The following is an 8,373-nucleotide window of genomic DNA, read 5'->3' as shown; positions in this document are numbered from 1 at the left end:
ACATCAATTCAAATTCATCTGTAATTTTAATAGATATTTTAACATTTACTTTTTAATAAAGCTATTTCTTTCCCAATAAACCAGATAATTAAAGGGCTTAAAATAAACAAGCTGGGGGCACCTGGGTGGCTCAGTGGGTTAAAGCCTCTGCCTTCGGCCCAGGTCATTATCTCTGGGTCTTGGGATCAAGCCCGCATTGGCTCTCTGCTCATCGGGGAGCCTACCTCCTCTTCTCTCTCTGCCTGCCTCTCTGCCTACTTGTGATCTGTCAAATTAAAAAAATAAATAAATAAACAAGCTAGAAAATACTTATTTTAATGGGCATTCCATTTGTACATAAATTTCTTTTAAATATGTTTAATGACAATAAAATGATATTTAAATGCACTAGTAAAGCTTGCTAACAAATCTTTTTGTAGAAGAGTCAGTATTCAAAGTGAATATTCTACAGAATACATGGTTTGTAATTCCAGTGGCCATGATAGTTTTCTAGTAGCAAAAATTACTTTTAAAATAATACTTAATACTACAAACATATATACAAAGAAAGCTATAAAGGAGAACAACAAAATTATTTGTAAGCTCATAACTCAGGCAATCCATATAGATTTGTTAAAATAAAAGTAAAAATTCCATAAAATTAGAAAATTTAACAAATAAGTAAAACCCCCATCCCAAACCTGTATATATTTTCTCTTCCAATGATAACCATTTTAAGAATTTTTTGTTATCTTACATTTTATTACACATAGAAGTATATTAATTTGAGCCATATAAAAGTTGCTAAATATTGACCAGCAATTTTATGACTCAAACTAATACATGTGATTCTATATCTTTTGTTAATCTAATAATATATTTGAGTACTTTTTATATTAGAAAATGTGCTTTATTTAGATTACATATTATCATACATATATAATAGACACTTTCACTGATGCTCTTTTGGTGAAAAATTATGCATCTTTTTGCTATTTCAGCCTTTATAGATTATCTTGATATATGTTTGTATATATATTTATAGTTAAGCACCTAGTAGTGCAACTATTGGACCAAAATGATGCACATTTAAAATGTTTACAGGTACCTTTAAATTACTCCCCCAGATTTCTCCCTCCATAGCACATACAGAACTTTGTCAGGACTAGGTATTACTTATGATTGATTAAAAAAATAGTTTCTCATTTATTTAGTCATGAGTTGAACATTTTTTCATATGTATTCATTTATCATTTGTGTTGCTATTTCTCTTCCAGTATACTGACTATACATATGCTTGGTTCCTTTTTACTTTCTTATTATCTGTAAAACACTGATTTTCATATCTCCTTGTATGCTTTTTGTAAGATAAATGGTGCTTTATTTACCATATATCTTGTCATTCTTCTGAATTTGTTTACTAAAATCACAAATAAATTTATCGAGCTTTTGCTTTTAGAAATCTTGGATTCATTTTTACATTCAAATCCTTGATCTCTCTGGAATTTATTTTGATATAGAAGTGAAGATGACATTTAGCTTTGTATTTTTTTTGCTGAAAAGTCTGTTGTTACTATTGTAAATGACCCATCATTCTTGTTAGCATGCATCTCACCAAATTTTCTCTTTGTTTTACATGGATTTATTAACTTAATAATCTTGGATTTCCTAAATAAATAAATATATCACAAACAATGATAATTTTGGCAGATGAAACACTGGCCACATTGCAAAAGAAATTTGAGACCTAAAAATACGTATTAATTCCATGATAATGATTGAATTATCTAAAGCAGAAAATTTATAAAAGGTATAAGTCTAAAGATTAACCTTTGTGGAGTATCAAATATCAGTTTACATTTAATACCGGAGAAGGTAAGAAAAACAAAGTAGAAGTTTCTCTTCACAGGAATTGGAAGAGAACCATGAGAACATATTGTTGCCTAAGTCAAAGAACTTAAAAAAGTGAAAATTGAGACAAAAACTCTAAAATTGGTGAGAAAAGCAATTTGGACACAGTTACATGCACAAAATTAACATTAGAGATCAGAGAGGGAATGGTATAAGGAAAGGATATCTCAGTTTGTAGATTATTCTTCCTAGAAGTTGGAGATACTAAGAAAAGAGAAAAACTCAGCGAAAACTATCTTTAAATCAAAGGCATTTTTAATCTGAATCGAGATTTGGGCAATTTTAAAGGCAGAAGAGAGGCCAGGAGAGGCAGTGGGTGAATGAGAAGGTATGAGAGTTAGAACATCCTTCAGAATTCAGGAAGGATTACAACTGGTATCACTGTAATTTTGAGGAAAATAGGAATGGGATAAGGACAGAAGGCCAAACTAAAATATGTTCTATTCCATGAGATTAGGTTTGGCATTTGGGAAACTCTAAGACAACCAATGTGAAAATTAATTGAATGGCATCTAAACATTTAAATATGAATGTAAATAAATATTCTAACAAAGTCCACAAATGTCAGTATTACTTAGTAATATCCATAGCTTTCATGGAAAAGATAACAGAAAGTTAGGAGAAAACATTTGAAGTATTGCAAATAGGGACTTACGCAAAATTAAAAGCAAAATTTGAAAATAAGGATGCTGTAGTAACACAGAGGAGAGTGCCAATTAACTTAAACTGATGTATATGAAATTCTTCCTCTGGTGAAATTTTTAAAACACCAAATTATAAATATTAAGAGCATTGAGTTTGTTAATCTGTTAATCTATTATGCATTTGTCATAAATCATAGATAAATCATAGATTTTAATGAAATTCCTTTTATCAGTAAATATATTCATCTATACCTATCAGAACGTTTTTGTAATCTTTGTGAGTACAAATGGACTTTATTTCTTTCATATGTGAGTCATATATACACACATATATACATATAAGCAAATAAAAAATATACCTATATGTGTACATATATATGTATACATATTTGTATATAAATATACATATATACATATAAATCTCCAAATACATATATATACACATATATAAGCAAATAAAAATAAAGTAAATAAAAATCTATCATGAAAGTGTCCCAAAAAGGTCTTTTGGAAAATGCATTTTCCAGAAATTATGTAGCATTTATCTTTTATCCATAATAAACTTAAACATTAATGGTGGCTCTCAAATAATCATGGCAAAGTAATTTTAAATAAATGTTTCTTTTTTGCAATCTTTGAATAAGTTTTTCTATAGTCTATATTAGGTGATGTTTATTTTACTTTGATTAGATTGAAAACGGATTTTATTGCTCTATTTCCTGAACATTTCAAAGTAATTTTCAGTCTAATTGAACAAACACATCTTATTAGTCTTTCCCTGAGATGTAATAATTTAAACAGTCCTATTTGTAATTAAATACAAAGGAAAATTCAATCCAAAAAGGAAATGTAGCAAGACAGAGGGCCACTGTATTTTGTGAATTATTTTTCCCAAAATCTGACTGGTATTTAATTAGATAAGGGAGAAAACCAGACAATGAGGAACTTGGTAGCATTATCCCTTGCATTTGGGAACACTTGCCATAACATTAAGCTATTTCCTGGGTTAAAATTCCTGTTGCTTTCAGTTCTCCATAGATGAATATAAAACCTCCATTTTGAGAGACCACTTGGTCTTGTTCTTATTTATGAATACCTTGAAAGAAACCAGGAGAAAATCGGTAACACTGACATACCCAGTATATGAACTCTTTATCCTTTTATAATTATAGTTCAAAATAATATATACTACATGTATTCTTGAGTATGTCTTTATATCAAGTTCTTGAATGTAAAATTACTTTTGGTCTTTTATAATTTCATGATGTTGGAGTTAATTTTTTTTTAAGATTTTTATTTATATATTTAACAGGTCACAAGCAGGCAGAGAGGCAGGCAGAAAGACAGGGGGAAGCAGGCTCCCCACTGGGCAGAGAGGCCAATGCAGAACTCGATCCCAGGACCCCAAGATCATGGCCTAAGCTGAAGGAGAGGCTTAACCCACTGAGCCACCCAGGTATCCAATTGTGTTGGAGTTTAAAAATGAGAGGGATGTCCACCTCTCTCTGTGGCTACAGCTTTCTTTAGGACAGAGAGATCTGTTGCAGGACTACTAGAGTCAGCCTTAACTTCTGGAGTTCCAGAGGACCTTTCATTGAGAAACTACGTTCCTCAAAAAAGTGCAACATTCATCTTTTATTCCAAACAAACCTAGATATTAATGGTGGCTTTCAGATAATGATGACAAAGCAATTGAGCCTTATTTTTTTAGAAGAATACTTCAGCTTAAGAGTTCTGTTTATTTTTTAAAGAATGATGAAAACACATTGCTTTGATTAATAATCTCCATGAGCCTCCTAGGAACTTAATATGCAAGTTCAGGTTTTCATTGACAAGGGATTTCCCACTTCTCATTTTAAATGTAATTAATTATTTCCATATATATGCTGTTACTGTTACAACACATTGTGTTCCCTACTGAAGAGACAGTTCAATGTTAGGCATCTTCATATTTGCCTTTGATCTTTATTCCAAAGAGCTTCTTGTAGCAGAAGCTTAATAATTTAAAGCCACAGCCTTGACAAAAATCAGAAAGAAAAATGAAATTAGAAGAGAATAAAAAGGTGAAAATAAATAAACATAGAGTTGCATAGTTTTCTTAAACAATAAGCTCTCGGGAGTTCTTGTTGAAGAGATTATGCTGAGAGCATTAGAAGGATTGTACATGATATTCCTGCAGTTTCTACGCCTCATAGGAAACAGTGACAACCTACTTCACATTTGGGCCCCATTTGCCAGTGTGTGAATGTGGGAAGTACAGATAATAAGAACTAGGAAGAGGGAGGAAATACTAGATTTCAGGAGTGCTGAACTGTTTAAATTCTTTGTGACAGCTCCTATTCACCAATGTCCAAACTAAAATCCCACTTGCTGTTATCTACAATGGACAAATGGGAGATATTGGCAGTAAGGAGGCAGATAAAGGAAATCATCCAAACCATGAGGTAAGGTCTGGATGGCTGCTCCAAGGTAGGTTTTGGAATTCTAAAGGATAATCTTGCAATTCAAACATCTAACAGTGAGATAATTCAGCCTTGAGAATGGAGCTCTGGACCACAGAGTTTGTTTGTTTAATAATGTATAGAATAGGGAAAAATAGATAAAAGGAAGCTAGAAAAGGAAATAGGATTTTATGATTTACTCAAAAAATTTTTTACAATTATTCAATAATGTGATTACTACATTTATTTTATTAAGCAAGAAATTAGGCCAATAATCTTCATTTATTGAAATATTTTTATTATTGACATTATTCCTTTGGATAATTTGTCTTTCTAAAAGTCAAGTAATTAAAGCAAATTACTTCTCTATGATACTTTAAGCTTTTTGAGTTAACAATCTAAATTTTTTATTCAAATTCTTACTGGTAATCCAATTCTTTTAATGTATACAAGTTAACATATTCGTATTTTCCAAGAATCAATCCTTATTCCTAAAAATATGAAGCGATTAAAAGTTAATTCATAACATCATGAGGCGAGTTCTATCATGCACTGGGATAGGAAGGAATTCCTTACAATTATATCCTTTCTATCAATAAATCATCTTTAAGCACTAATTTTATGCAAGGCTGTATGTTAGCTCTAGGAAATATATATATTAAAAAAGCAGCTCCTATTCTTTTTTCTTTTTTTTTTTAAAGATTTTATTTATTTATTTGACAGAGAGAGATCACAAGTAGGCAGAGAGGCAGGCAGAGAGAGAGGAGGAAGCAGGCTCCCTGCTGAGCAGAGAGCCCGATGTGGGACTCGATCCCAGGACTCTGAGATCATGACCTGAGCCAAAGGCAGAGGCTTAACCCACTGAGCCACCCAGGCGCCCCAAGCATCTCCTATTCTTAAACAATATTGCCACTGACCTAGTTCTGATTGCTATCTTTTCTTACCTGTATTGTTACGGTAATTATATAATTGTTCTTTCCTCATCCAGTTCCTTTTGCTTTAAAGCTGCCTAAATTCTCATGTCATACCCTTCTCAAAATCTTCCCATTTCTCCTTTTCCCTAAATTGCTTAACATGTAGCCCAAGATTTTCCAATATGTGATTCCATTCGGTCTTTCTTAGCTTTGTCTTTACCAACATCCATCCCATGTACACTAACATCACAAAAATACACATTCTGAAAATTTTGTGATTTTGTAGCTTTTCCTTTGACCTGATATGTCTTTATTAATTTATATTCATTTCTTGTCAAATTCAAATTCAAATCCCACTAAGAAATCTAAGAAATCTTCCCTCATCTTTTCTTATCTTGAAGGAAATGTTCCCTGTTCTGTGTTTCAACAGCACCTAGTATGTTATGGTATTATTTCATTCTCATTTTGCATCATATTTAATCACCTTTTTTTTTTTGGTTTCCCATTTGCCTTGAAACTTTTAATTCTTATTTGTTTTTTCTGTACAGATGTCTTTCACTGAGGACCACTTCAAATCCTCCCCCCCCCCATAATAATCTTTCTTGTGACAGGCAAGGCTGTTCCCTCCCATGCTGGGAGATACCGTGTGGCAAGTGACAAAGCTCTGAACCTAGCCTCTTTGGGGGCTGCAGTGGTAGTGATGGGGGAAAGCGATGGGCCCCATGGCTGGACTAGTACCATGACAGAAGCCTGCTGCTTTGGGGAGACATACTCTTCTAACTGCATCCTGATGCCTCTGGACTTTAGGCAAGAGCTTTCCAGCTCTACTTGTCCTGCATCTTCTCCAGGATAGGCACAATCATATCAAACTTGGACTACTTAGTGGGTCTTCATTCACGCAGATCTTCATGAGCTTACATACATGGGAGGAATGGCTAGTGGGATGGTAGGCCAAAGGCCCTCCAATGCCACCTGCATTTGAATCTCCACATTGGAGAGGTCAGCCAAGGGTACATCCCATGTCACCATTTCCCACAGAAGCACTGCAAAACTCCACATGCCTGCTGAGCATCTGTTTGTATCCTCAGGATTCTGCAGAGCTCAGGGGCCATCTAGGCAGGTGCATACATGCACCCAGAACATTGCAAGGAGAACTTGACATTGGCCATGTTGATTAGGGCAGTCATGTCCTAATCAGTCATTACACTATGGCTATTGAGTGCATGTTGTGGGATGAGGGGCTCTAATGTGTGTAGGAAGGCCATGCCCCTTGCCATGTCTAATGTAAACTCTACAGCCTGGCTCTGGTCCACAAGAGAATTGCTGCCTTCATGTAATACATTGTACAGGGATCCTGTGTATGAGACTGGTGAGGAGAAGGTAGAGACTGACGAGCACCTAGCACAGGGAGAACATCTGGATGCGAGAAAATCCTTAGATGGGGACATTCCTCATTAAAGTCCCTGCTCTTCCTTGTACTCCAGTTTCAAACCTTTAGCATCTTCATGACAATGTCATTGACCTGTCAACAGCCCTTACATAGCTCTCCAGAGTGATAGTCATTGAATTTTGCCAGAAAGTTGAGCTGTTTGAAGTCAGTGCCAGCATGTTTGTGCAGAGTCCCATTCTCGGGCCAAATGCGGGTGGTTATTTTCCAAAATGTGTCCTTGTATGAAATATGGTTAAAGTTGTGGCCCATCTTCTCTGCCTGCTCTCAGAAGAGATCCCTCAGAGGTCCTTGGCTTTGTCCTTGGACATCTCTCCATACTTGTTATAAATGCTGACAAAGAGCCCCATTAGCCACCATGTCCTCTGCAACCCGATGTTGGCCCAAAAAAACAGGCATAATGCAGGGGCACATTTCTATGTACATTCACTGCATTGATGTCAGCTTTATACTGCTGCAGCTTCTGCACAATATCACGGTGTCTGGGACCAGCTGCCAGGTGCTAGGGGGTTCATCACCATGGTTCATCACATTGATTCATGTTCCCCACATGATCAGCATCTCAACCACAGGACAACAGCCCTCTTGGCAGGCCAGGGCAAGGGGGAGAAGCCATGATCATCTCCTGGTTGAGGCTGTTTTCGTGTTGTCCAGCTTACAGGTGAATGGCCACCACATTGCCCTCCCACCACTGGGTGAAAATGTCATCCATAACAACTTCTGGGCACTGAATATGCTAGATTGGGGAAGACTGTGGATGGAGACTCAGGCTGGAGCAACCTTCTTCAGGGAACTCCCCTCCGGCCAAGACAGCCATTGGTCCACCCCTGGCCCTCTTCAGACCCCGTTCCTCCCTCCTTCTCACCTCCCTTGCCCTTCTCTCAGATCCCTTTTTTTTTTCTTTTCGGTTTTTTTTTTTTTTTTTAGTTTTTATTTAAATTCCAGTTAGCTAACATACAGTGTAATATTAGTTTCAGATGTACAATATAATGATTCAACACTTCCATACAACACCCAGTGCTCTTCGCAAAAAGTGC

At 35.4% G+C, this 8,373-nt stretch overlaps 1 pseudogene; it reads right to left on the bottom strand.

Moving 5' to 3' along the window:
- Positions 1 to 6,713: 6,713 nt before the first annotated feature.
- Positions 6,714 to 8,048, bottom strand: LOC131833216 (integrin-linked protein kinase-like; annotated as a pseudogene).
- Between the last annotated feature and the right edge of the window lie 325 nt (positions 8,049 to 8,373).

This window comes from Mustela lutreola, chromosome 6, assembly GCF_030435805.1.
Source record: "Mustela lutreola isolate mMusLut2 chromosome 6, mMusLut2.pri, whole genome shotgun sequence".
Classification (NCBI taxonomy): Eukaryota; Metazoa; Chordata; class Mammalia; order Carnivora; family Mustelidae; genus Mustela; species Mustela lutreola.
The sequence above is the reverse complement of the archived record's forward strand: the minus strand, read 5'-3'. Positions and strand labels throughout refer to the sequence as shown.